Below are 27,414 nucleotides of genomic sequence, written 5' to 3' on the forward strand. Positions count from 1 at the left end.
CTATACATGGTTTGATTCATAGAAGATCCAGTTTCATCCATGTCCAGTCGAGTGGCAGTAGCAATGGAAGTGTCTATCACCTTTGATGCTTCAATGTCAAACCTTTTCAAGAGCTCCTTGATGTATTTTTGCTGATAAATGGATATACCCTTTGGGGACTATTTTACTTGAAGGCGCAAGAAGAAGTTCAGTTCCCCATCATGCTCATTTCAAATTCACTTCCCATGAGTTTTGCAAATTCTTCACACAGAGAATCAGTTGTTGCTCCAAAAATGATATCATCAACATAGACCTGAACAATGAGCAGGTTCCTTCCTTGTTTCTTTAAGAAAAGAGTGTTGTCAATTTTCCCTCTTTTAAAGCCATTTTTCATGAGAAACTTTGACAATATTTCATACCAAGCTCGAGGAGCCTGCTTTAGCCCGTACAAAGCGTTGTCTAGTTTGAACACATATTCAGGGTGCTCATGACATTCAAAGCCTGGGGGTTGCTTCACATAGACTTCTTCCTTAAGGAGTCCATTTAAAAATTCACTCTTGACATCCATTTGGAACAAGGTGAATTCCATATGAGATGCAAAAGCGATTAGAATTCTAATAGCTTCCATGCGAGCCACTGGAGCAAACGTTTCATCATAATCAATCCCTTCCTCCTGATTGTAGCCTTGGACCACTAGCCTGGCCTTGTTCCTTGTGGTAATTCCATGTTCATCGAGCTTGTTTCTGAATAACCACCTGGTTCCTATAATGGTTCGATTTGGAGGTCTAGGTACCAGGTTCTACACATTGTTTCTCTCAAACTGATGTAGCTCGTCTTGCATGGCTGTAATCCAATCTGCATCTTTCAAGGCTTCCTTGGTATTTTTGGGTTCTATCTGGGAGAGAAAGGCTGAGAAGGCAAGTGAATTTCTGGCTCTTGACCTGGTTTGTACTACGAAATCTAGAGGAGTAATAATGTTGTCCATTGGATGAGAGATTTGGTGTCTCAAATAGATGCCTGAGGTTCATTCTGAGAGGAAGGGGGTATGTTTGGCTGATTTTCCTCTGTCCTTCTCTTAGGTTCTAGTAGAGTTCCCTGAACAGCATCCACCACTCTTTGTTCAGCTTCAGTGGTTGTAATTGAAGTTCTTGGTTCTATTGAAGATGAGGCAGCATTGTCTTTATTGGCTCCTTTACTTGACTCATCATATCTGCCTTTCCATTTGTCATGTTAATGACTTCACCAGAGACTGGTAAGGGTTCTCCATCTTGATCTTCCTTAGCACTCTTCTCATGGGATGGATAAGACTCATCAAAAATAACATGGACACTTTTCTCAACACATTGAGTCCGCTTATTGTATATCTTGTAAGCTTTGCTTTGAGAAAAGTAGCCCAAAAATATTTCTTCATCACTCTTGGCATCGAATTTACCAGGCTGATCCTTTCCATTGTTGAGAACATAGCATTTGCACCCAAACGTTCTTAGGTGAGTCAGCTTGGGTTTCCTTCCATTCAACAATTCATATGGGGTTTTGTTCAGAAGTGATCTGATCATGCACCTGTTCACCAAGTAGCAGGCAGTGTTGACAGCTTCAGCCTAGAAGTTCTTTGGAATTCCACTGTCGATCAGCATTGTTCTTGCCATTTCTTCCAGATTTCTGTTCTTCCTTTCTACTACTCCATTTTGCTGGGGAGTTCTAGGAGCTGAGAAGTTGTGAGTGATGCCATTTTCATTGCATAATTTATCAAATTTCACATTGTCAAATTCTGTCCCGTGATCTGATCTAATGCATGCGACTCTAGACTCCATCTTCACCTGGATTTTCTTCACAAAGGCCACAAACACCTCAACAGTTTCATCTTTGGTTCTAAGAAACAGAGTCCATGTGAATCTGGAGTAGTCATCCACAATCACGAAAATGTATCTTTTTCCTCCTCTGCTTTGCACTCTCATAGGTCCACACAGATCCATATGCAGAAGCTCTAGTGGCTTTGAGGTGCTCACATTTGTTTTAGACTTAAAAGAGGACTTCACATGTTTTCCTCTAGCACATGCATCACAGACTTTTTGTATCTTGAATTGTGACATAGGCAGACCATGGACTAGGTCCTTCTGGATTAGTTTGTTCAAAAGAGAAAAACTTGCATGGCCTAGTCTTCTGTGCCATAGTTCAACATCATCATCAACAGCTTTCAGACAACTCAGATCTCCACTCTGTAAGGACTCGAAATCAGCAACATAGATGTTCTTGTATCTTTTGGCCACAAGTACTAGTTCACTGGTCACAAGATTAGTGACTGTACATATTTTGGACAAGAATTCCACCTTGTTTCCTTTATTACAGAATTGAGAGACACTCAAGAGACTGTACTTAAACCCGTTGACATAGTACACATTTTCAATAGAATGAGTGAGTGACTTCCCGGCTTTTCCAACTCTAAGAATGTACCCCTTTTTCCATTTCCAAAGGATCACTCCCTTCTTGCAGGGCTTTTAGTGAAAGAAAGTCCGTGGTGTTCCCAGTCATGTGCTTTGAACACCCACTATCCGTGAACCATTGTTGATCGCTTCCTTTCACTGTTCCCTGCACAAGAGATTAAGAGTTAGTTTTAGGAACCCAAGCAAGTTTGGGTCCCTTGTAGTAGGTAGGAAGATGAATAAGAGTTCTCTTGATCCATGTAGGTAATGTGCGGCATTTTTTGTGAGTGGTACCTGGTCTCTCTTTTGTAGTTACCTTTTCAACAAACACTTTGTTTTTCTAAATCGATTGGTTCTTGGCCTGGACATCTTCCTTGAAGTGCCCAGTGTTCCCACATTGGGTACAAGGCCAGTTATCAGAGACAGTGACGTACTTGCTGTGAGGGTTGTGAGGAGTTTTCTCCCCTTGGAACCCTATTCCCTGCCTGTTTTCACAATCATTAGTGTGCAAGGCAATGGTGGCTTCTGAGGACCAGGTCCACTTTAGGGATTTTTCAAGATCATTCTTTACTCTTTCCATATTAGTATGGAGTTGCTCGCTTTTCTCAATTTCAGCACACACCCTAGATCTCATAGCTTTCACCTCATTTTCAAGCCTAATGTGTTCCTCACTGGCTATCTCCTTTCCCTTTCCAGAATTTTCAAGTTTTGACTTAGTCCATGGTTTCACTATTATTTCCTTTGGGTCTGTAGTTTCTGCCAACAGATCACCCTTTTCTTTCCTGAGGATTTCAATGATTTTCTTATGGTCAGTAACTACAGCCACTAAGTCGTTTCTAGTTTGTTATGATTCTTCTAATTCGAAGGTCAAGGAATCCCTATCCTTCATAAGACTATGAAAAGCAGTGATTAATACATCAAAGACATAAGTTTTTTTGGAGAATAGGATTTCAGATTTCTCTGAACATCCCTGAAGTTTACCTCTTTGTTGCCATTGTCTTCATCATCATCTGATTGAGCCATCAAAGAAAAAGTTGAGTCATATCCAATCTCCTCGCCTTCAACTGCCATCATGGAACTATCACCAGTATCAGGTTCATCTTCAGACTCATTAGAGGAATCCCCCCATGCTGCAAGAGCATGTCTCATCATATTGTTAGCGGATCTTTTTCTCTTGAAGTCCTTGAAGGGATCCGGGTTCGTCTTAGCTATTTTCTCATGGTAGTTCTTGCAGAATTCTTGTTTCAAGAGAGGACAGTCTTTCATGAAGTGCCAGGCTTTCCACACTTGTAACAAAGATCACAGTTTTTTGGCTTGTTAGAGCCGTACCTTTTTAGCATTTCTCCATTTCTTCTGACCATCCTCTAAAATCTTTTGGTTAAGTAAGCCATGTCACTGTCTTCCTCACTTGAATCATTGTTATCAGTTTTAAGTACCGGGTTCTTTTCTTTTCCTTCTTTGTTTCTCTTCTTTCACTGTCTATCTTTCTCTTCAGCTCATAGGTCTTCAAGTTTCCGATCAGTTTCAGCTCCTGTAAGTCCTTTCATTCAGTAATAGCATTCACTTTGCTTTCCGAAGAGCTAGGCAGAAAGCTGAGGATTTTCCTTACTAGCTTGTTTGTGGGAATAGTTTCACCAAGTGAGTGTAACTCATTTATGATGGAAGTGAATCTTGTGTGCATATCTTGAATGGATTCATCGTCCCTCATTTTAAAGAGTTCATACTCGGTAGTGAGCATATCAATCTTAGACTGCTTTACTTGTGTAGTTCCCTCATGAGCTGTTTGCAAGGCTTCCCATATCTCCTTGGCAGTGTCGCAGGTGGAGATTCTATTGTACTCTTCAGGTTCTATTCCACACACTAGAATTTTCTTGGCACGAAAATTCTTCTCCATAGCTTTCTTGTCTGCTTCAGTGTACTCTTTGCTGGTTTTTGCCATTGAAAATGGAAGTTCCTCTAGTACCTTGGTTGGAACATAAGGACCATCGCATATGATATCCCATAACTCACAGTCCTCAGCCATGATAAAATCGTGCATTTTTGTTTTCCACCACCCATAGTATTGTCCATTGAACTTGGCTGGTCGGTATGTAGATTGACCTTCATCAAAATTTGGTAGAGCGGCCATGAGGATCCTTCCTAGGTGTTAGCCTGATAGGAGGAACCTGCTCTGATACCAATTGTTAGTTTATGTGAGTCCACCAAATAGTAGAGTACCTGGTCCTCTACAAGATTCTGCTGAGAATGCTAATAAAACAGTATAAATAAGGCAGAGAATATTTACGTGGAAAAATCTCACACAAGGGGATAAAAAAACTACGACCTACACTTGTAGGCTTTCAACTTCACTAACTTGTAAAAACCTATTACATGCCACTTTGCAATGACTCCATTACAAAGTGGCTTAGGTTTTTACAAGTTAGTGAAGTTTAAAGCCTATAGGTGTAGGTTGTGGTTTTTTGATCCCCTTGTGTGTGATTTTTCCACATAAAAATCCTCTGCCTTATTTACATACTATTTTATTGGCATTCTCAGCAGAATCTTGTAGAGGACCAGGTACTCTACTGTTTGGTGGACTCACATAAACTAACAATTCATTACAAAGAATTTACTCAACTAACTTGTGGTACTCTTACCACAAGCCACTTTGTGACTTCCTAGTTACAAAGACTTTTACTAACTTGTGATGCTTTCACCACAAGCCACTTTGTAACTTTACGATTACGAATACTTTTGCTTATGACTAATCCTAGTCACAACATAAACTCAAGGAGTTTACGAATTTACAAGAGGATTCCTAATCAAACGCTTCTAGCTAAGCAGTTTAGGAGATACAATAAGTACAATCACAAAGTTACAACTCAACTAGGACAACAATAAGCTATCTTTAGGAATTGGTCTGTAGTTGCGCTCAACTTTGTTCTTCAAGTTTGTGAGGATTGATTTCTCTGTTTTTGGCAAGAGGCTTGAATAAGAAACTAAAACGTTCAAGTGATGTTTTGTATAAACTCATTGTAGGTACACCTTGATCACATCACTTGAAATGATGTGAGCACTTTAGTTGTTCAGAGAATGAGTGGGCGCTGGAAACAGTGCAGTGCGGCAGAAACAGTGCACGCAGTTACTTCGTTTGTAGCTGTGTCCAATTGACTTTGTACTACTGTGAGGAACCCACAAGAGTATCAGGTCCTTGTTTGGGTTCCTAAGCTTCTGAAGCTGTAGGAGTTCACCTTTAGCTGGAATCCATTAATCTTGCAATATAGTCCAAGTAGGTCAGGTTCCCTATCTGGTTTTTAACAGTAAGTTTGTTAGAACATCAAAACATAAGACAAGAACATTTAAAACTTATCACGTATATTTAGGATATACTGAGCTTTCTGTCATTCTTTTTCTCATGAGCTTAATCCCGAGGACTTATCCTTTCTTTTCACCTTCTCACTTGCCTTTTCTTATCCTTACTCCTGTCTTCCTAAAACCTTGTCGATTTACCATACTTTAGCTTGTGACCTACACATATCTATTTATATTACTTGGAACCTTCCTTCAACTTGCTTGAATCATATATTTCCTTGTGTTATTCTGGAACATCAAGCGAGATATCACATTTTCTCTAACTCTTATTTACTCTCTTGACTAGGTCTCTCAATACCTAAAAACCATAGGCTGGAATATACGCTACTGACGATATCGCTATCATTCCTGGATACTGAATCCCTGCGCTTCTAGCCTTTTATCTGAAGTATGGACTATGCACAACCCTCTGCATTTGAGTATCTTGTACGATATTTACCTTTACCTTACTTACCTTAAAGTCTCGCATCACACCTTCTATCTCTTTTGTGACCTCCCTTCCACATAGGTATAATTCACATCCATAACTTGAACTTATATTATATTACTTGCACCTCTCTACATGGTTCGGTGAGAGCTTCACACTGGCTTCTTATGAGTTTGGTAATTTTCTAACTAGCTTTATCGTAGAGACATTATAGAATATGGCTATTGTCCTATCTCTCTTGTACCGCTGATATCTGAGAGTAATCCTACAATGTTCTCAATCACGAGGTAAATAATTTTTTGGGTCCAATAATCAAATTCCTGATTTACTTCGTTGCCATAACTCTTTAGTTTCCTCCTCCTTCTAATCAACCTTTATGTAGGCTTAAGCTATCTTCCGATCTGCGGCTCATGGTATTAGTTATTACTTTAGCCTTTCATGGACGCTATGGAATATCCGTGATAAAATCTTCTAACAATTCAATCATTTGTCTAGACCTGGGCTCAATTCTTTCTTTTAACTTATATCGGAATCTACTACAACTGTATGATTGTCAACATATATGCTGCATGGATAATCTCCAAACCCTTAGGTGCGTTCATAACATAACTAACTCTGGATCGTTGATTGAATAATTCCTTTTATTACTTCTTAGTTTTCTTTAATCGTAAGCTATTACTTTTCCTGGTCTTTCTACCCCTTGTTGCGCGCATAGTTAGCTTATATTAGTTCCCACGCATACCGGGGTTTTCGTGCAACTCATATGATCTCGAATATTACTTTTGATTTTACTTCTCGTTCTTTAGCCACAGTAGGTGTCAATTTCTTTTGGAGTGCTCACAATGTTATAGTGAGACTGTTTTTACATGGCCATTTCCTCTTTAGGTCACTGAGCTTAGGTTGAAGCCTTCTTCCTTATTTCCTCGGCTAGTTTTTTTTGTAGTACTTAGGGAGGACCCTCGACTCTTGTAAAGCTACGAGCTTATTACACCGTATACTCGACGGACCTTTTGATGTCCTTCCTTGCCTATAATTATCCGTAGTTACTTACCTCCACACCCTTAGGCTTATAGGGCTGCTTCTGAACTGATATTTTGGTTGTCTTCTAGTGGCACTCTCTTTTATTCCCGTAACATTCATATGGTACCTTTAACTACCCCGACTCCTATCTGAATATATCTAAAGTATTATAATGAAATTACTGCGAGGCTGAATTCACTATATTGGGTTTTATTATGTTTATCTTACACGATCTGCTGATTCGTCTGTAACCACATGTCTAGCCATAACCGGGCTCTTCCGGAATCAACTACTAACTACTCGTTGGCCCATTCTCATATCAATATTCCATGTAATCTTTCTTGGTTTATTCCTTTTGTCTTAACTTACCTCTCGCACTGGCTCCTTATTTATCAAAAACATCCCGAGACGGAACCCTTACTTCCTCTCCTTGACATCGTGCTTGCATAAAGTTCTGGAATTGTAGCATTTCTGTAGGATTTGGATAAGTGCAATCTAATTTCTTTCTCATTTTTTTATCGCCTTCTTCCTTTACCATTCCATAATTACTAGAATCACTTAATTCTGACTTAACACCAAATTACTCCATATTCCCCCCTTTAGGGGAGTACTAAGAGTTGGATCTACGATGACCTACCTATAGATGTTTTACCTCTTCATCTTCGGCGTCCTTTCACATTATCGATTACCCTTACTCGCCTTGCGGTAATCTTTCTGTACCAAGGATAACAAAATTCCTTACTCGTGATGGTGACACTTAGTATAACTGGCACATACAGTCCCTTAAGCTTAACTTTTCACATTGCTTACTTTAGGGAAGCATCTTCCTAAATGACCATTCTCTGAATTTCTCATGAATCTTCTTCTGTTGTCCATTCTACTATCGCTGGAATGCTATTGAAATTCTCATGATGCTGACTATAATCAAATCACTCAGTCCCTAATTCATGTTTAGTTTATCTTGTCACCAGCCCATACTGATTTCTATTACTCTAGGGTTTAACTCTCCATTCTGGTAGTCGCGCTGGAGTCACGAACTTATTCCTCGAAATGAGGATATGACTTTATGGCCTATACTCCTTTGTTGTCGCAAGGCCTATCACCTCTCATCTTTTCTTTCACTTGGCTATAGACTTTGTAATACTGCCATCGTTTTTTTTTGTCATCTATGTCACATCTTACTCATAATGATTCATTAATTGTCTTCTTATTTCCCTGCTAACATTTCTGTTACTCACCTTATTCTAAAAACTTCAACAAGACATTTTTTTGCTTTTACCTCCCTTTTGCTCCATCCACTGGCTCTTCGGCTTGCCTAACATTCTCTCTCTATTAGGGACGGGAGTCATACTAAGGTAATATTTATCCCTTCCAGGATTCCAATGCTTGTCTTTGTAAAAGTTCTTTTTTTGGAACATTCTAATATTCATATCTAGCTATACTATTCTAGAGTGCATCATCTGGGTGTCTCACAAGGAGATCTATTAGCACATTTGCATTGTCCGTCCGAAACGTCAACTAACACAAACAATCCATTTACCATTTTGGGTTACTCTAACCCCAGCCGGATCTTGATATCCCGTCTTTCTCTTAAACTACACATGTTAGCCCCATTGGGCACAGTTGAGATGGATGTGGCTGATTGCACATACCTTTGTTATTGTTGAAGGTAACTTAAAATGCTTATAACTCTCTTCCTAATTGTAAATAATGATCATCTTCACTAACTGGTACCTCGTACCCTTCTTCATCTTTCTTCTTTTACTTGTTGAGATTTGTATCTGTCTTGTGAATCTCACATTGTCTTTCACCATAGGGTTGGAAAGATATTCTTGCTTTAAGGCTCCTTATAAAGAAGCTTACACGTCTTAGTACACACATGTTCTGCTGAAGACCTCACATTTATCCATCATAGGAATGATGCAAACTCGAGTTCCTCTAACTCAACACTTCCATAGCTATATCTCTTACCAATCCTCTTTCTAGATGTAGGCATCATCGTATTATGAATAAGATAGAGTTTAGGAAATTGAGTTCTTACAACTGAGCTCTACCACACGATCTAGAATAAGAAGAAAGAGTGACAGTCCTAAATGCCCTATAGCCTCCTGCTTATATGTGTGGTGCATAGCACACCCATAAACAAAACTCTACTAGACACGACTTGTAGACTCCCTAGGACAAAACTACTCTGATACCACTTTTGTCACGACCCAAACAGATAGGCCACGACAGGCACCCGGTAACTTACTCAACTGAGTACCAACATAACGTATCTAGTCGTGTCATGCTATCATAGATAAATGAGACGGAAAGGCTGCCGTAGGATAACTAGAATAAAACATGTAATACCAACTTATACATAAGACGTACATGCCTATAAGACCAAAATGGCCACTCGTACACTGAACATAGGCCGACAAGGCCATACAATATTTTACGTATATGACATATGTCTAAAAGCCTATTAGAGTAGATAAATACCATAAAGGTCGGGACAGGGCCCCGCCATACTAAGCAATACACGTCCAAATCATACTGACCAAATAAGCAATTCTGGAGCAAATGGAGCGCACCAACATCTTCTGCTAAGCTGATAGCCTACTTGGAGGACTCTCGATCAGTCTATCAGGACCTGCGGACATGAAATGCAATGTCCCCACGCAAAAGGGATGTCACTAAAAATAATGTACCGAGTATGTAAGGAATGAGAACCAATACATAATAGACATGAGAGAAACATGGAGTCAAGGACTCGACATGTAAGTCTGAATAACTCTGTGAATCATTAATATATATATATAATGCCATGAATATGCATATAAATGTCATGTTGTGCATAGGTACATGTGTTCATAACATCATCAAGCCTCTGAGGGCATCCCATTATATCATCTCGACAACTGTGGACAAAATCATCAACATATACCAACTGATCAGTTGGTGGTGCATATATAATGCCTTAACCTTTTTCCATATCCCATTTACATATAAATACATACATATATATATATATATATATATATATATATATATATATATATATGTATGTATATACGCGTATATAACGCCATCTGGTCATGGGTCAATGTGCATGTATAAATGAATGCAATGCGTGAGAAGTACATCAATAAAATCTTTCGAAACGTCATAAGATCATTATACCTCCGATTAATATCATGAAATAAACTTTATCAACTTACGTATTTTTTGAGACCCATGAAATAATGATAGAATAATATGACACATGGGGAATCAAGAACATAAGCATCTTTAGTATTTCTATAAAAGAGTCATTTATGGAAATTGTGCATTTGCTCATTTTGTTTGTGTCGTATAAATCCTGCCAAAAGGAAAGAAGGGATAGTCTTAACATACTTGAACCGATTCTCTTTACAATCCCTCTAACACACGTTGATTGCGACAAAACACGTAACGGTGGATCGGAGTAAGGAAAAATCCGTATGATATTCTTGAGAAAGATTGCACTTTACTCCTTTAGAATTGCATCTTAGCATAATCCGATCTTGTATGAATTTCTATTAAAGTCTTGTTGAATTTGTTAAAGATGCCAGGAAGAATGCTCACGTTACTATATGATATATCCATATCTCTTTTTATGTTAGAGATGTCTTATATTATAATGGATGTGGGACCCACTTTATAAGGCTTACTTGGCCAAATGCTCCAAATATGCCACCTTGCTTTCTAATTCAATAGTCATTATTTTGGATATGGGTTGCTGCCACGTTGGGTGGATTTAAGGTTATCCAAATTTTAGCCACCCATTTCCTTAATTACATGATTAATCTACCACCAAGAATTCAAAACTAACCAAATATCCACATAATTAAGAATTATCTCAAATTACTTAAAATACTACTCACTTTTAATACACTTTGTACACCTTACTATTATGGTCATGTGGTACCTTGTACGTCACTAGTCCATAAAATACCGGGTATTTTAGCTCGGGCCCCGTTTTATCCCAAAATTTCAAACTTCGACGAAATTCATTTTCTTCGATTTGCTTACCCTCTCACCTTCACGAATTTACTCATCAGTTGTTTGAAATAGCATAATGATTATAATCTCAAAATAATCTCATTCCCAAACTTACGTCGATTAACTTACGATGAAACTTTAACGTACGAAATTGCGGGATGTAACAATATCCAAGCGTCGTTGATTCGTGCAACCCAATCCACTAATAATACTATTGAAGCATGCAACCCGATCCAGTCATAATATCATTCGATAATTAATATCCGCTCACAATGTTCTTGGTTTCAAAATTCTTAACTTTTCACAAATATCCAACTCTCTAACTCATGAATATATATATATATATATATATATATATATATAGAGAGAGAGAGAGAGAGAGAGATAGATAGATAGATTGACTGCGAATGTGCTCAATCATACGCACTATGTCCACAGCCTGAAGAAATGTAGTACCAATCTCCTCCTCCCTAGCCATAGAAATCTTGATACCAAAATTCAACCCCTGAATGAACCTCTTCATCTTCTCAACCTCGGTGGAAATTAGAAAAGTTGCATGGCTGGACAGCTCTGTGAATCTTATCTCATGCTCTGTCATAGACATATGACCTTACTGAAGGTGCTCGAACCGGCCATGCATCTCCTCCATCTTCGTGAGGGAAATGAACTTCTCTAAGAAGATATGTGAGAACTAACTCACCATGAGTGGAAGTGACCCTGCTTACCTGCTATGCTCATATGACCACCACCTCTTGGTTGTGCCTAAAGTTGAAAGGTAGTAGAAGTGACCCCATTTGACTCCACCCAATCAAGATTATGCATAATCTCCTAAAAAACATCAAAGAAATCTTGTGCATCTGCCAAAGGATCACCATCAAAACGTGGAGGACCCATCTTCCTTAACTGGTAAAACCTCTTCTGCTCCTCCTCAGACATAGCGACCTCTACTACCGTCCTAACCGCAAACGCGGGAGGATGTCCTGTAATAGGTAATATTGATGGTGTTTGAGAAAACACCAGCAACCTACTCAGGAGTGTGAGTAGCGAGAGTATGTGCCCCTCCCTCAACCTAAGAAGTAGCCGGTACCACAGGAAGTACTCTGGTCTGGTCAAAACCCTCCACCAGACCAACCAATCGAAAGAGCATCCTAAAGTACTGGGGTAGCAATAAACCCCTCGGGACCTGAGCAGGTCCAACTGGCTCACCCTAATGAAATACCTGCTCCACAACTGGGACTACTGATGTCTCCAGAGTGGCTAACCTATCAGGGGCTCTAATTGCAGTGCAGGCTCCACCCTTTCCTCTGCCACGACCACGACCTCTCATGGACCTATCTTGAGGGACTTGTGCTAGTACAACTGCTCCCGATGAATGTATTCTCACCATTAGTGAGAGAATAGAAAGATAAGGATTCAAACTTCGAATAAATAAAGCTGGAAGATAAAGAATGAAAGAGGGGTAGTTTCCTAACATCTTGTAGCCTCTCGAATATAAGTACAAACGTCTCTGTACCGATTCACAAGACTCTAGTAGACCTGCTCGTGAATCGTGAGAACTACACAACCTAGAGCTCTGATACCCATTTGCCATGACCCAAAATCCCACCTCAAGGCCATGATGGCACCTAGCCGAACTTGCTAAGAAAGCCAACTCACAAACTACAAATAAATTCAATTTCTTTTAGTTAACAGAGTTATATAATATTTAAAGATAGAAATAGTTTCAAAATAGTAACAACGTTAGATATGACAAAAATAAGGCCTAAACGCGGCCAATACAATACAACCCCAAAGACTAGGTGGCACAACTACACGAGCAAACTCCATAAATAAGAACAAGTTTGTATACATAACAAGTTGTCTAAAATACAAATAGATATGGATAATAAAGGAACAGGGACTCTGGAACTGCGAAGTAGATCCATGAAGTGCAGCTCACCCCAAGTCTTTGTGTGATCACCCAAGCTCAATTAGGAAGCTTTGCTAGGATCCACCCGAGGATCTGCGCAAAATATGTGTAGAAGCATAGTATGAGTACGCCACAAAGGGTATCGAGGAAGTATTAAGTCTAACCTTGAAGAAGCAGTTGCGAGGCTAGATATTTCATAATACTAACTACACAGGTATAATAACAGAATTAAGAACTGAAATAGTAGATAATATGATGAATAACAAGAATTACATATATCAACAGTTGTAAGATGCTAGGCATGCTTTTCTAGTACATAAATAATCATAGCGCATCTCAGATATGATATTAAAAGATAGCATGCTCAATCAACAAAGTCGGGACACTCAACTAGTATAAAAGGATGTCAAGTAACAATTAACAAGTAAATAAATACTTCTAACTGAGTCAATAATTTGAATGTATGCTCAATACAAGATCTATGTACCCCGATACTCAATCCATGTATTAGTATAACTCGATATAAAATTCATATATCGACTCAGTACAAAATCTATGTATAGACCATGCTCATAGGGCCCAAGGTAACATGGGTAATCACCTGATTCCGGAGGGATGGATCTAAATCCAAGCGCAAAGAGGAGCATAATGGCATCACTCATAAATCAATATGCGATCATCATGCCCTATATGCCATAACAGTATCTCCTACGTACAATTTACCTTTTGAGCCAAAATTCTCAGTCCAAATCAAGTATCCTATGTATGCATATGCTCAAGATTTTAGATAAAAGGTGCTTAAGGACTTAATAAAAATCATACGAATATTTTTTCATGAAATCTCTATGTGACTACGTACAATTTAAGCAATTCAACATATCAAGGATAAGTTCTCATGCCTTTGTAAATAATCATAAACCTAGTCATGATTTCTAATGAATAAGAGAGCAAACTTGGTTACGTAAGTCAATTAAATCATGAGTCAAATTATGAGCACATAATAGGGTATAAAATATTCTAATTCTACCTCGGTCATGATATAAAAAAGGTAAGTTCATACACGCTAGCCACCAGGTATATACACGCCCACAATACCTTAAACACATAGAAAACAAGTCAAATCCTAGGGGTTTTTTCTTTAACAAGGCTAGCCAAGAGACTTACCTCCACCCGATAGCCTAAAAATCATCAAAAATGCCAAATCCTCAAAAATCCAACTCCAAACGACTTGAATCTATTCAAATACAGCCCAATAACACCAAACAAAGTCTTATAAGTCGAACCAAAACAATAAAGATTATATCTTTAATCAAGTACACAAAGTCAACCAGAAAGTCAACCTAGGCCCGCCTCCCGGAACCTGTCAAAACTCACAAATCACGAGTAACCATTCCAATACGAGTCCAAATACACAAGTTTCATCCAAAATGACTCCATGTCGTGATTCAAATCCCAATTATTCACTTTCCAATAGTTTTACAAAAAAAACCCAAATTGTAAAAATCCATGAGAAAATAAGATGTAATATCAAAATCAAGTATAAATCACTTACCCTCTAAGTGGTACTGAATTTCTCCCCAAAAATCGCCTTTAGCCGAGCTCCAAAACTCAAAATAATGAAAATAATTCAAACACTCCAATTATACCTTCTGCCTAGCAATTTTTGCATTTGCGGACCAAACAGTCGCTTCTGCAACACCGCTTCTACGGTCAAATCCTCATTTTTGCGAGGTCACTTAGGTCCCAACCACTCGCACCTGCATAGTTTCCCTCTGCCCCTGCAATCCCGCAGGTACAAACAAAAATCTCGCTTCTGCAGAAGATCCCCTAAGCATGTCTATCGACCTTTACTTCTGCACCCAGTAGCTCCGCATTTATGGACCCTTGTCCTCTTCTGTGGACTCGCACCTACGTACTAAACCTCGCAAGGGCGATTCACCAACACCGGATCTGCCAACCAACATCATAATGATCTAAAACTCATCTAAAACACACACGATCCCCTCGAACCCCATCCAATCATGCCGACAAGTTTCAATACCTAATCCAAACTTGTCAAAGGGCTCAAAACACCACAAATAGCATCAAAATCAAGGATAGGCGATCAAAATCATTCTCTTAAAATCAAGAACTTCCAACTTGCAACCAAGTGCCCGATTCAAGCCAAACCAATCCAGATTAACCAAACTTTGCGCACAAGTCTTAAATAACATAACGAACCTATACCAAGTTCCTAAACAACAATCTAACTTTGATATCATCAAAGTCAACCCCCGGTCAAACCTATGAGCTCTCCAAACCTCTAATTCGCCAACTTTCTACAAATAGCACCAAAATATCCTAGGAACCTCCAAATCCAATTCTGAACATACGCCCAAGAACAAAATGATCATACGAATATGTTGGAACCATCAAACCACCATTTTGAGTTTGTTTATATAAAAGTCAAACCTTAGTCAACTCTTACAACTTAGGCTTCCAAAAATGACACTAAGTATTCCAAATTACTCCAAAACCTTCCCAAAACCAAACCAATCACCCATGCAAGTCACAAAACAACAAACACACCAACTTGAAGGATTAAAGAGGGGAGGGGGGATCAAATACATAAAATAACCGTCCGGGTCATTACATTTAGACTTGTAGGGTCATGGGTAATCTGGATCTACCCCTTGACTCAAGTTTTGACCATATGGGCCTGGGATTGACTTTTTGGGGAATTTAATAAAGATTGAAACTTTATTATTTAGAATCGATTCCTATAGCATATTTTTATGTTATTGAGTTATTTTTGGCTAGGTTCGAGCCGGCTGGAGGTGTTTTCTGAGTTAACGGCTATTTTAGAAGGTTGATTTGGGCTTGTTGAGGTTAGTTCTGCTTAATATTGTGTAAGAGAACAACCCTTAGGAATGGACCTTATTTGTCTAATTCTAATGTATGTAAAGCAATATATATTTTAGGTGACAAGCGCATATGCGGGTGCTATATTTGAAATATGACCGAATTAGACTCGAGGCATCTACTATGCTTTAATTTGATTGTGTGCTCTATATGATACATGTGAAATTCTTTGTACGACTATGTGAGCTTATCATTTCATGCTAGAGATCATGTTTTAGGATTATTATCTCCTAATTAACCAAGATAGGCATTTGTGGAACCATTGCTAAATTGATTTAGGCGTAGTCATGTCTTATATCTTGAGCACACATTCGCACTTTATTATTTTCATGACCTTTTACACCTTATTGATGAATTGTAAGAATATATCTCTTAATGATAAATTATTATCTTGAACTCGTTATGATTATGGAACATATGGACATGTTGAGTGGATTGATTGGGTGTTGGCACAAGGTCTCTTCCATGTGGATATTGTTATTGTGATGATATTGTGACACGAGGTTATTATCGTGCAATTGTGATGATATTTTTGATGATGTGGCTCAAGGTCTTTGCCATGCGATTTTGATGATATCGTTATTTTTATGGCACGAGGTTTTGCCGGGCATCATATGGATATGGATCCATCCCCCTAAGGTCGCCCTCTCATGTTCTCTCTTGATGGAATACACGCAGATTATGGTACTTTGATCAATGTGATTGATTTTGATAAGGAGTATAAGGGCGGAATTCTTAGTTGATGAAGTGTGTATTATAAGGGTGTCATTCTCGATTGATGATTAATAGAGTATAAGGGTGGCATTCTTGATTATGCAAGTGAATTTTTTATGCTTTGTCATGCATTATACATGATTTCCCGTTGTAATTAACATGTTATTTTATGCCTCAATTATTATTTGATGATTTGAACGTCAAGATAGATTTATCTATGTTGAATTGATATCTCATGTTTTTCTTTGTTGTTGCATTGACGGTATTACACGTTGTTATATTCTTGTTGCAAGTTATTATTATATTGCACAGGTTCTTTGATTAGTAAGTATCACATAACCTGATCCTCGTCATTACTTCACCGAGGTTAGTCTTGATATTTACTGAGTACATGTTGTCATGTACTCATACTACACTTCTGCATACTTTTGTGCAGGTCCGGGTGTTGGAGGTAGTGGACTTTGTGAGTAAGCACATTGCCGATCGAGAGGATTCAAGGTAGTGTTGCATGACCATCACAGACCCTTGGGGTCCCCTTCCCCTATTTTATATTGTTGTATTACTTTCAAATAGTATTGAACTCTTGAGATTTCTTATGTATTTAGTTTAGAGTTCATGACTTTGCACTACCTAGTTTTTGGGAGTTGGTATTGATGTTCTAAACGTCAATACCACACAAGAGGGGGGTGATTTGTTTGGTACCCAATTTTCGCTCTAGAAGAACCTTGTTCTTCTAGGTGTACTTTCTACTACTGTTTGCGAAATTAAAAGTACATAAAATAAAGAACACAGAGATTTTTACGTGGAAAACACCTGGCTCAAAAGGTGAAAAAACCACGACCTACTACTCAGTAGGATTTTCCCAAACTTCCACTAAACTCACTGAGCCAAAACAGCATTTATAAAACTCTTGTAAACCTAAGGATTAAACTTTAATCCCGTTGTGGCACACAGCCTCAACTATTGCGACAACTTCAAGTTAACTCTAACTTGAATACTCAAAGTACCTAATACAATTGCTTCTATGAAAGCTGAAAGGTACAAGTTTAAATCACCTACTACAATTGAACTAGAATAAAAGAAAGACACAATGGAATTGGTTCTTCTATCTTGTCCAAGTAGCTTCAGGAATGCACACTTGAATCTCACATAAATTGCTTGCAAAATTGCCTCGCTCTTTTGCTCTCAATTTAGTTTAACTTCTGCGTTTGTGCAATACCTGTAAAAGAGAACAATCAATGTTATTTAATGAGTTAGTAATTAGAGTTTGATTGAGACTCAATTGCTGATCTTCCATCGAAGTTGAGTCCTTGAACACCACAAACTCCAACCCTATCCTTTATCCGGATTGTGTCCTCTTCTCATAAGGAGACTTTCTCTCCTTATCCAATATGCAACCTTTTCGATCAATTAAGGAGATATTGCTGCTTGATCACTGAGACTTATCTCCTTCACGTGTATCTCACATGTATGGGTTGATAAACACTGTGCCTCACACGATGGACCTGGTCCATTACTGAGTTCATTTGTCATTCTTCAAAACTTCACCTGAACTTGGGCCAATAGCAGTGAAGGAAACCCCGCTCGATCCTGATATGCCCATAGTACGTAGAATACGGTAGCACTCCTCCAGAAATCCCAAGGCATTCTCAGATGCTAACCCACTGAATACAGGAGGATCATATTTCTTGAACCTCTCAAGTCTCCGCTGCTCATCTTCTGAAGCTGCTGCCCTGTCCTCAGGCTGAACTAGCACTGCAGGCGGTGCAGGAATAACCTCTGGGACCTGATCAACATGAACTCGCTGCTCAGGAGTGCGGGCGGCAGAGTCTGCGCTCCTCCCCCGGCCTGGGATGTGGCTGCAGCAAGGGGAAGCAACCCTGCCTGAGCCAAAGTGGTGTACATGCTCATAAACTGTGCCAAAGTCTCCTGGAGTGCTGGAGTAGTAGTGGCATACGTATCAGGTGTCTAGACTCCGGCTGGTACTGCTGGTGTTACCTCAGCGACAGCTCGCGCAGGTGCTCTGGCTGCACCACGAGCGCGTCCTCGGCCTCTACCCTGGCCCCGGCCTCTGACGGCTCCAGTAGGGGGCACGGGTGCCTGGTCATCTCGAGTAGCACGTGTCCTCACCATCTGTGAGAGAATAGAAAGACAGAAGTTTAGAATTGGGATATCGAAAATCTCGCACGACAAGGAACTCAAATGAAGTGAAATTATTCCTAACAGTTACATAGCCTCTCGTAGATAAGTACAGACGTCTCCGTACCTATCAGCGAGACTCTAATAAACTGGCTTGTGATCCATGACTCTTGTGAACCTAGAGCTCTTATACCAACTTGTCACGACCCCAGTTCGCCCTCCGTGAACTATCGTGACGACACCTAGTCTCTACGACTAGGTAAGCCTAAAAAATGCGGAAACAAACAAATCTTGCGAAATAAATAATCAAAAGCCGAATAACTAAAAGAAATAGTATTTAAATGCTGCTCGGCATATACACACAACTTTTCCAAATCTGACACACTATCCCAAAACCGGGAAACTCACGGATCCACAAGCTGAGAAAACACTACATAGCTCTAATCTCCGGAATGTCTAATCAAGAACATAAAGTACAGAAGGGCTAAATACTAGATGCAGGAATAGAAAGAGACTCCTCGGTTTGCGGACGCGGCAGATATACCTCGAAGTCCCGTAGAATCGCCTCGCCTCAAGAATGGTAAGCCTGAGTAGAGGTACCTGGATCTGCACATGAAAAACATGCGTAGGAAGGGCATGAGTACACCACAGCGGTACTCAGTAAGTGCCAAGCCTAACCTCGGTTGGGTAGTGACGAGGAAGGTCAGGGCCCTACTGAGGTTCCATAAGATATAAGGTTTAACAGTTTGAAATAAACAGTGTAAATAAGTAACACAAGATATAAGGGCAGCAACAACTATCACAGAGGCAAGTAAAACACAGTAAGAGGATACAGCTCAGCTCCAAGATAACAACCGGGGATCTCCCAGGATACCGTCCTGTAGTCCCCAAATATAAATATCATATCCAGTGGATCTCCCGGGTGCAGTNTCCTTTAGGAGATTTATTTCAATTCCTCTTTGATTAGTTCCCTCTGTCAGGTTGCCCTATATGGGAGAACCTGTTCCATCACCTGTTCCTTCTGTTGGTGCCACTTTGACCCGAGCTGAGGCTTCAGTCAAGTCCTTTACCAATCCAATGGTTTCATCTTCATGTTCTTGTCTCTCAGAAAAAATGTTAATTTCATCAAATACTACATGCACACTTTCTTCTACACACAAAGTTCTTTTGTTAAACACTTTATATGCTTTGCTATATGAAGAATATCCCAAGAATACTCCCTCATCACTTCTGGGATCAAACTTACCTAGGGAGTCTTTTCCATTATTGTGCACATAACACTTACAACCAAATGCCCTAAGATGGGATATATTTGGTTTTCTCCCTTTAAGTAACTCATAGGGAGTCTTCTCTACAAGAGGTCTAGTCATGCATCTATTGATTATGTAACATGCAGTGTTTACAGCCTCTGCCCAGAAGCTGTGAGGCAGTTTACTATAAAGTAGCATGGTCCTAGCCATGTCCTCAAGGGTCCTGTTCTTTCTTTCAACTACTCCATTTTGCTGAGGAGTCCTAGGGGCAGAGAAGTTATGATCTATACCATTTTCATCACAGTATTCAGCAAACTTTGCATTTTCAAATTCAGTTCCATGATCAGACCTAATGGATGCAAGTTGATTTCTTAACCGTTTCTGAGTTTTTCTAACAAAGGTAGTAAACATATCAAATGCTTCATCTTTAGATGTTAGAAATAGTACCCAGGGAAATCTAGAATAATCATAAACAAGTACCATTACATATTTCTTTCCACCTCTGCTCATTGTTCTCATTGGACCACAAAGATCCATATGAACCAGTTCCAACGACTTGGACGTGCTAACCATTTTCTTGATTTTGAAAGATGATCTTACCTGCTTCCCCCTTGCACATGCCTCACAAACTTTGTCTTCCTTGAACTTGATGTTGGGTAACCCTATCACCAAGTCCTTGGAGACTAATTTGTTTAGCTGATTCAGACTTGCATGACCAAGTCTTTTGTGCCATAGGAGGGGATCATTAATCAACACACTTAGGCAAGTAAGTTCATTTTCTGACAGAGTGGACAAATCTACAATGTAAATATTGTTAACTCTTTTTCCCTGCAACACAATCTTGTCAGTGGTAAGGTTAATCACAAAGCACTTGGTAGAGGTGAAAGCTACAAGATTACTCTATCACACAGTTGTGACACACTTATTAGGCTATATTTCAAGTCATCTATCAAGTAGACATTCTCTATGGAATGAGAATATGTCTTACCTACCTTTCCAACCCCAATGATCTGACATTTCTTTCCATTTCCAAAGGAGACATTACCTCCTTTTAAGTTCTCAAGTGAAAGGAACTGGTCCTTGCTACCAGTCATATGTTTTGAGCAACCACTATCCATATACCATATTTGGATGCTTCCTTTCACTTGGACCTACAAAAGAAATCAGGGGTTAGTTTTAGGAACCCAAACTAGTTTGGGTCCCTTTCTATAGGTAAAAGGATGAATCAAATTCCTTCTTGCCCACCCACGCAGCTTACTTTTCTCTTGAACAAAAGCTTTGTTCTTTTGACAGGCCTTTACTTTTCCATTACATTCATTTTTGTAATGGCCAGCCTTGCCACAGTGCGTGCATATTTTATTCTCAGGAAGTGTGAGGTACTTGCTTTTAGGGTACCACTTTGGTGCTTGAGTCCCATAGCCAAGTCCTCTTTTGTTGCTACTGTGATGCTCTTGCAACCAAGAGAGTGCATTAGAGGCCTTGTTCCATTTGCAAGTTCTGTCTAGTTCATGTTTTACGTTTCCTAGATCTTCTTTTAGGTCATTAATCAATTCATCCTTCTTATACAATTCGTCCTTCATTTTCCTTAAATTTTCCTCTAGAGTGAGATAGGTGAGATCAGCTTTCTTCTTTCCTGTTCCTAGTTTCAGTTTTAGGTTTTCAGACCTAAGTTCTAGGACACTAGTGTCAAGTTCAAGAACCTGGTTCTTCAACTCAGCATTTTTGCAATCACTCTCATTAGCCCTAGACTCTAGACTTTTGCATTTTGCTTTTAGAATCACACATTCCCTAGACAGATCGTCCTTTTCATTGTTGATTATTTCAGACTCATCAATGAAGTCTAGTAACAACTCAGATAACCTTTCTTTACACAGAAATTTAATCTTGTCATTGAAATGAAGAATACTTACCTCTTGTTCATCATCTGATTCAACAATAGCCATAAGAGTCCGTTCATCTTCAGCTTCACCTTCTGAGTCCTCATCTGATGTTTCTCCCCAAGCAGCAACCATAGCCTTTGTTGAGCCTTTGTTCCTTTTTGGTTGAACCTGTTCCTTCTTCTTGTTCCTTCGTTCAGCCCTTTCTTTCTTCCACTCAATTTCCCATTGCGGGCAGTTCTTGATCATGTGATCAGTCTTACCACACTTGTAGCAACCCTCATTGGTCTGTTTCTCAGGAGCCTTTGTCTTGTTGAAGGTTGTACCTCTTGAAGAACCCTTTCCTCTCATCGGGTACTTTTTGAAATCTCTAGTGGTCATAGCCATCTCATCATCCTCCAGATCTGAACCTTCAGCAATTCTGAGATCTAGACATCTCTCCTTCTTGGGTGTATCCATCTTCATAGTTTACCTTCTCAATTCATAAGCAGTAAGGTTTCCAATCAGTTCATCCAGCTTGATGGTAGCAATATTCTTAGATTCTTGAACAGCAGTGATTTTGCTTTCCCATGAAACTGGTAGAACCCTTGTCAAGATTTTCTCAACCTTGTCTTCTTCAAGGATAATTCTTCCAAGAAATTTAAGTTCATTTGTCAGTGTAGTGAACCTAGTATACATCTCTTGGATAGTTTCTCCTTCCTTCATAGTAAAATTCTCATATTGAGAATACAGCAGTGTTCCTCTCGACCTCTTGAGGTGTTCCTTCATGAGCAACTTGCAAGGTGTCCCAGATTTCCTTAGCAGCGGTACAACTTTGGATTCTGCTGTACTCTTCAGGACCTAGTCCACACACAAGCCATTTCTTTGCTTTTGCATTTTTTTTCCACTTCCTCAGGTCTTCAGCAGTGCAGTCAGCCCTTGTCTTTGGCACATCAACAACTTCAGCATTCTTCTTTGTGGTTGCTAGGGGACCATCAGTGACTATGTCCCAGAGTTCATAGTCTTCCCCTTTGATGTGATCTCTCATCCTGTTCTTCCACCAAGAATAGTACTGACCGTTGAAAAGTGGAGGCCTAGCAGTGGATTGCCCTTCCCAGTTCCCAGGTGGTGCACTCATGTTGATCTTCTCCTAAGGTGCTAGCCTCTTCAAGGATAACCTGCTCTGATACCAATTGATGTTCTAAACATTAATACCACACAAGAGGGGGGTGATTTGTGTGGTACCCAATTTTCGATCTAGAAGGACCTGGTTCTTCTAGGTGTACTTATTACTACTGTTTGCGGAATTAAAAGTACATACAATAAAGAACATAGAGATTTTTACGTGGAAAACACCTGGCTCAAAAGGTGAAAAAACCACGACCTACTACTCAGTAGGATTTTCCCAAACTTCCACTAAAATCACTAAGCCAAAACAGCATTTACAAAACTCTTGTAAACCTAAGGATTAAACTCTAATCCCGTTATGGCACACAGCCTCAGCTGTTGCGACAACTTCAAGTTAACTCTAACTTGAATACTCAAAGTACCTAATACAAATGCTTCTATGAAAGCTGAAAGGTACATGTTTAAATCACCTACTACAATTGAACTAGAATAAAAGAAAGACACAATGGAATTGGTTCTTCTATCTTGTCCAAGTAGCTTCAGGAATGCACACTTGAATCTCACATAAATTGCTTGCAAAATTGCCTCGCTCTTTTGCTCTCAGTTTAGTTTAACTTCTGCGTTTGTGTAACACCTGTAAAAGAAAACAATCACTGTTATTTAATGAGTTTGTAATTTGAGTTTGATTAAGACTCAATTGCTGATCTTCCATCGAAGTTGAGTCTTTGAACAACACAAACTCCAACCTATCCTTTATCCGGATTGTGTTCTCTTCTCATAAGGAGACTTTCACTCCTTATCCAATATGCAACCTTTTCGATTAGTTCAGGAGATATTGCTGCTTGATCACCTGAACTTGGGCCAACACATCGCGTTCGCGATGGTCATGTCGCGTTCGCGTAGAGGAAATGTTGGTCAAAGTGAGTTTATGCTTCACAAACGCGAGGGTTTGACCGCGTTCGCGAAGAAGGAAAATAAGGCCCGGGCAGAATGTTTTTAACTCGTCTTGTCCGCGATTTTGGGGCTTATTTCACCCATAGCTGCTCGTTTTTGGAGATTTTTGGAGGAGATTGAAGAGGGATTCAAGGGGAATCGTTGGGAGGTAAGATTTTTTGACTAAAAACTCGATTATTATGTGAATTCCACCCAGACAATCATGAAATTAAGCCTAAGATTGAAGAACTAGGGCTTGAGAAATTGGACTTTTGATTTGGAATTTGAAGGACCATTTGGGGTCGGATTTGAGAACTTTTGATATGTATGAACTCCTGGGGAGATAAGGAATCTATTGATGTGAAATTTTTTGAGTTTCGAGAAGTGGGCCCAGGGGTCGGGTTTTGGCAATTTCGAGATTTGTGCCCTTTATTGGTTGTTTTCGCTTGGGCTTTGTTCCCTTAGCATATTTTGACTTCCTCGTTCTTATTTGGGATAGATTCGACGCGCGTGGAGGCCGATTCGAGGGGCAAAGTCATCGCGAGCTAGAGATTTAGCCGGTTCGAGGTGAGTAATGATTGTAAATGATGTTCTGAGGGTTTAAAACCCCAGATTGCACATCGTAGTGCTATGTTGAGGTGAGACACACGCTTGATGGTCGTGTACTATTGGGGATTGTGACTTGGTACGTCCTGGTTGATGATTTTACCGCGTATTTGACAGAAACTTACTTGCTATCATCATTATTTGGGCTGAATGCCAACTATTTAAACCCTTCGGGGATTTTTATTACTATTTTCTCACTGTTTTGACTTATTACTTGAATTCAGTCATGTAATTTCCACTGTTTTACTACTCAGCCATGTTTACTCGGTTTTAAGACTTAAATGATGTTTGGGCTGAGAAACACTATTTTACTATTGCCCGAGGGGCTTGTGAGTATTTTTGACTGAGTAGGGTCGAGGGCCTATATTGTGAGGAAACACCGATACTGATATGAGGCCGAGGGCCTGAGATATATACGCCACGAGGTGGCTTGATTGATATGAGGCCGAGGGCCTAGATTTGATGCCACGAGATGGCTTGTTATTGCGCTTGGGCCGTAAGGGGCCCCTCCAGGAGTGTACACACCCCCGGTGATCACGGGTACCCATTGTGATGTGAGATTGAGCCCGATTGGCTGGTACTGTTCTGAGATATTACCCGAGGGACGGAGTTGTTCATACTGTGCCCGAGGGGCGAACTTCTACTTGTTTACTTTACCTTAATTACCTATCTATTACTTGCTTACTTGTTGAAAGAAGCTTTACTTGATTTTTCACTAGTTTACTGCTTTTAAATGATTTTACTGCTTCACTATAAAATGCCATGTGCCTTACGTATTTTCTTACTTTTAGTCATTATTTACATTTGTTACTCACTGAGTTGGAGTACTCACTTTACTCCCTGCACCCTGTGTGCAGATTCAGGCGTAGCTGGTACCGCTCTCGAGTGCTGATCCTTCTAGTTTCAGGCAAGCGTTCGGAGACTACGAGGTAGCTATTGACGTCCGCAGCCCCGTGTCTCTACTCTTTTATCATTTCTGTTTCCCTTCAGACATTCGTACTAGTTTATGGATTTAGCAGGCTTGTATTATGGCCTATAGACGCTCGTGACTTGTGACACCCCGGTTAGGGTTGTGTTGGGTGTATTTCCCCATTTGATCAACCTTTTTCGCTATTTAGTATACTTAAATCATGTTTAGACTGCTTTTATGTTAATTAACTGCTTTAAAAAATGAATTGCATTTAACTGGCTGGCCTTGTCTTCACGAGAGGCGCGATCATGATCGGGTTTGGGGCTAGGGTCGTGACAATATCGAACATAGAAGCTCGTTCCATCCGAAACACTATTGCCACTGTCAAACTCTGCCATTGTCCCGAGCATCCGGTGTGGATCTTGGTATTACAATAATCCATTTTCCCTATTCCTTTTTTTCTTCTGTTTTTTGCTTTGTGTTGAGTTTGGATTTAGTTAATTTAGGTTCTGCTTTGTGTTATTCTTTAGTATAATGTTGTTTCTGACTTTTGTGCTTAATTAGCGTTTAGCCGGGTTTAGTTTAATTGTTGATTCTAGCTATCTCAATTTTTTGCACTGATATGGGTTTAATTGCTGGAAGATTAAATGCTGAATTTTCTATTTTTGTTTGAGGATGCAGCGCCAGATTTTTGTGCCCAACGTGGATGGGCTTCGGGAGTTGATTCTGGAGGAGGCCCATAGCTCGCGATATTCCATCCATCCGGGTGCCGCGAAGATGTACCAGGATTTGAGATGGCACTACTAGTGGAGAAGAATGAAGAAAGATATAGTGGTATTCATATCTCGGTGCCTCAATTGTCAGCAGGTGAAATACGAGCATCATAGGCCAGGTGGCTTACTTCGGCAAATGGATAATCCAGAGTGGAAGTGGGAGTGGATCACCATGGATTTTGTAGTTAGACTCCTACGGACTTTAAAGAAGTTCGATGCTATTAGGGTGATTGTGGATTGTTGCTCCCAAACGCACACGCAAGTATACGTGGTCGTACAAGTAATATAATGATAAGTTGAGTGTCGAACCCACAGAGACTTATATCAACTACTCACTATCACACCAATGTTGTTATTCCGTCAGGCTAAATTCGAGTTCAAGAGTTTAATTATGCTAACTACAATTCTAAGTAACAACTAAATTATCAAGTAACGAGTTGATTGTTGTGTATTAAGTAGAGACAAGTATTCCAGGGTTGTGATCGATTCACCAATCGTATTATGTTCTAATTAACTCTCCCTTTCATATAATTCACTCATGATTGCTAATTAATCGATAAATCCTCTCATAGCCTTCTCCCGAAGTACTACTCACCTATTCTCAATAGATTAACGCCTATATTCCTATGGAATCAATCTATTAAGAACGCATTAAGGTCACGATATTTAATTAAGCACGGTGACTAGGTATATTCCTATCCTAACCACAAATCTGCTCCCCCTAAGGGTTAAGATCATGCTCTCTTCAATTCTTCTCCAATCTAAACACGGCTTTCCCAAGCATAGCATAGATAGTAAATAGAACCTAACTGCTGGCCAGAAAATTAAGCAATTAAACACAGAATTGAAGAAACAACCATATATTGGTGAATTATAATCAAGGTCAAGTTAATAACAAACAACAATATTCATGGCTAAATCACAACCCCAGAACAATGGGTGTTTAGCCACTCATAATGTAATCAAACAAATTCATAAATTTTGGTTAATTGAAAAATACTGAAATAGATGAAGAAATCCGAGTGGTTCTTGCTCCTCAACGTTTCTAGCGTGTATTTTTTGCTCCAAAATCCGTCTCTCCCCTCAAAATAGG

Source organism: Nicotiana attenuata, unplaced genomic scaffold, assembly GCF_001879085.1.
Source record: "Nicotiana attenuata strain UT unplaced genomic scaffold, NIATTr2, whole genome shotgun sequence".
Classification (NCBI taxonomy): Eukaryota; Viridiplantae; Streptophyta; class Magnoliopsida; order Solanales; family Solanaceae; genus Nicotiana; species Nicotiana attenuata.